Here is a 3618-nt window from a genome sequence, read left to right as displayed (position 1 = left end):
TACTCTTAAGCAGTTTTTTTATGTCTAATTTCAGAGTTTATAAAAGAGCAAGTCAAGCCCAGCCAAATTCAAAGGAGGACATTCATGGGGTTTGAGAGCAATTTGGAAGAAAAGAAAAAGAAAAAAATCACAAAATGAAACCACAAGAAGTCCAAGTGTGAAATTCGCTAGGAGACAGTCTGGACATACTTTAGTCTTTTGACTGTATCTTTTCACTCATATATCTGATTGATGCTATTCTTGATGCATTGGAAAGCTATCGTAAAGGGCTATAACTTTGTCTCTAATAAGGATTTCCAAATTCGAACTCCTGAAGGCTGTACGTGGCTGCCAAGATAAGTCCTAAAATTTAGGCGATTTTTTTATGCGGAAATCAAGAGGACATTAGGGTTTCTTTCTTACCTTATATATGCATATCATTAGCACGAATTGGAGGGGAGGAAGAGGCACAAGAGGCAGATCTGAAGAGAGGAGAAAATCACTTCCATGGCCACCGTTCGCTTCAGTTTTCTTTGGAGATTTTTGTTGTCCATTATATTTATGGGTAACTAAATTCTCAAGTAGGGTCAGGGATGAACTTGCACATTAGATGGTATTTCTAATTTATTCTTAATTCATGTATTTGATTTTCAATTGCTAAAACTCTTTTGTTTTATCATTCTCGATTCATCGTTGATGTTTTCTTCTCCGAATAATCATAGAATTTATTGTGTTTATGGATTCAGTCATGCTTTTTCTATTGAATGGATTAGTTATTTGATTATGTTTGGATCAATTATTTATCTATATTGATTTAGTTTTTTGCTGCAATATCGCTTCCTGAGTATATTGTCGTCATTGGATTTTATCAATAGGGGTAGTAATTCACGTTTTTTAAAAGTGGTGAATGTTTTTTCAAAGGGTTACATTTGATTTAAGTCTGGTTTATAAATCTATACCTTCCGATTGGGAATTGCGGGAATTGAGTTCCTAATTGAGTTATCCAATGAATTAAGAATAATTAAAATACCAGATTTGTGCAAGGGATTCCCGACGCTCTACTGTTTGTCAAATTTGAGTACTTTTTCTGTTAATCACTGTGCTTCACTTGAATTTACATTTAAAATTAATCTTTGTTCTCTATTACTTATTTAATATTTTTTCTTTAGTTTCTTTTTTCCTCTTGCTATTCTTTTAATTTGTCTCCCTGTGGAATCGACACCCCAATGCTGTGCTACAACTACCGCGTTATTCTTTGGGCGTAATCAAATTTTGGCGCCGTTGCCGGGGAGACAGTAGAAGAATTGTGAGATAGTTTTTCTTTTCAACAGTTTGTAAAGGCGGTAACTTCGTTCCCTATTTTAGCTTGCTGCATCTTTTTTTTATTTTCTTTTTCTTTTTGTAGTTTTTTTTTTAGTGTTGGGTTTTTCTCTACCTTGCATGCACAGGTATAGAGACGCCTTGGGTCGGCTTGCTTGTAGACCTGTGTTAGAGTCAGATTTTAATTTTTCTGATCATTTGTTTGATAATTCTTCTAATTTTGAGAAAATGAGTGAACACGAAGATCAACCCACTAGGACCCTTCAGGATTACCTCCACCCTACACGCACAGCCACACCATCATGCATCATGTTTCCAGCTAATATTCGCCAATTGGATTTTAAAACAGGGATGAAACAGTTACTCCCTACTTTTCATGGCTTGGAAAATGAAAATCCATATGTGCACATTAGGGAGTTTGAGGAAGTAGTTGCGACTTTTTATAGTCAAAATGCAACTGATGACATTGTGAGACTTAAGTTCTTTCCTTTCTCTTTGAAGGATAGAGCTAAGAGTTGGCTATACTCTTTGAGACCACGATCTATTGGGTCATGGAATGAGATGACTCAGGTCTTTTTTAATAAATACTTTCCCCAACATAAGACCAATGCTTTAAAAAGACAAATCTCCACCTTTGTACAAAAGGACAGTGAGACTTTGTATCAGTCTTGGGAGAGATTTAAGGAGCTATTGAGTATGTGTCCTCACCATGGGTATGAGAATTGGCGCTTAGTGAGCTATTTTTATGAGGGACTTATACCTAGAGAGCGTCAATTTGTGCAGATGATGTGTAATGGTGAGTTCTTACAAAAAGATCCTGATGAGGCCATAGAATACCTCAATGAGCTTGCTGAAAAAGCTCACACTTGGACTGGACCTAGTGCTACTGAGAGCACAAATAGGTCACGACCTGCAGGAAAGCTAAATGGTGGTGGAATTTACCATCTCAAGGAAGAAGATAACCTAAAGGCTAAGGTTGAGATGCTCATTAGGGAGCTAAAGGTGTTGAAGAATAAAGACTTAAAGCAAACACACGTGGTTAATCATGCAGAGTCTTTTGGACGATGTTTTGTGTGTGGTGGGGTAGATCACCTTGCCCAAGAGTGTCCCACATTTGCTGAGATGAGAGGGATGTATGAGGAAGAATGTAATGCCTTAGGTATGTACATGAAGCCTGTTGCACCTTTCTCTGATACCTACAATCCTGGGTGGCGTAATCACCCCAATTTTAGCTAGAAGTCTGAAAACCAGCTGCCTGCACAACCCCCTAGATCATATCCTACACCATATCATGCACCTTCATCTTCTAGGAGCCCCTTAGAAGATACTTTACATGCTTTTATTGAGGCACAAGGTAAGACTAACCAAAAGTTTGAATCTTTGATTACGCAGGTTGTTGAAGAAAATAAGGAGATAAAAAGCCAAGTGTCCAAATTGATGAGCTCCTTGAGTATGAATGAGTGAGGTAAGTTTCCTTCTCAAGCTCAATCCGTACCCCATGGTCAACACATGGCACAAGAGAATTTGAAGGATGCGAATGCCATTGTGACACGAAGTAGTAAGTCATTACACATCCCAACAACGAACAAATCAGAGGATGTGGAAGAGGATCAAAGCAATAGTGGTGCCGAGCTGCCCAAAGAAGCCGAGGTAATAAAGAGCCCAGTTAAGGTACCATTTCCTCAAGCTTTAAAACTGAATAAGCGAACTTTGGATCCTAACAATGAAATCTTGGAGAATCTCAAGCAGGTAAAAATTAACCTCCCTCTTTTGCATGTTATTAAACAAGTTCCTACTTACGCAAAAGTTCTTAAAGATTTGTGTACAGTCAAGAGGAAGCACCATGTTAAGAAGACAACATTTCTGACAGAGCAAGTTAGTGCTCTAATTGAGCAGCGGATTCCTCCCAAGTACAAGGATCCTGGTTGCCCAACCATTGCATGCAACATTGGAAATCATGAGTTTGGGCAAGCTTTGCTAGATTTAGGAGCTAGCGTGAATCTAATGCCATATTCTATTTATTTGCAGTTGGGGTTGGGAGAAATCAAACCAACCACTGTGGTATTACAATTGGCTGACCGTTCAGTCAAAGTACCCCGGGGTGTGGTAGAGGATGTTCTAATTCAAATTGATAAATTTTATTATCCTGTTGATTTCCTAATCCTTGACACTAGCTCTGTTGTTGATACTACTTCTAAAATTCCTGTGATTTTAGGTAGGCCTTTCCTTGCCACTGCTAATGCTCTTATTAATTGCAGGAATGGGCTCATGAAGCTTTCTTTCGGAAACATGACTCTCAAGGTGAATATCTTCCATATT

The 3618-nt window shown here is 38.2% G+C and overlaps 1 non-coding gene across 1 annotated transcript; it reads right to left on the bottom strand.

The window, feature by feature from the left end:
• Positions 1 to 1907: 1907 nt before the first annotated feature.
• LOC122302031 lies at positions 1908 to 2015 on the bottom strand. Its single transcript, XR_006240282.1, has one exon. It is a non-coding gene; the product is annotated as a small nucleolar RNA R71 (small nucleolar RNA).
• Between the last annotated feature and the right edge of the window lie 1603 nt (positions 2016 to 3618).

Source organism: Carya illinoinensis, chromosome 2 (genome assembly GCF_018687715.1).
Source record: "Carya illinoinensis cultivar Pawnee chromosome 2, C.illinoinensisPawnee_v1, whole genome shotgun sequence".
Classification (NCBI taxonomy): Eukaryota; Viridiplantae; Streptophyta; class Magnoliopsida; order Fagales; family Juglandaceae; genus Carya; species Carya illinoinensis.
Note: the sequence above shows the minus strand (reverse complement) of the source record. Positions and strands in the feature narration are given on the sequence as shown.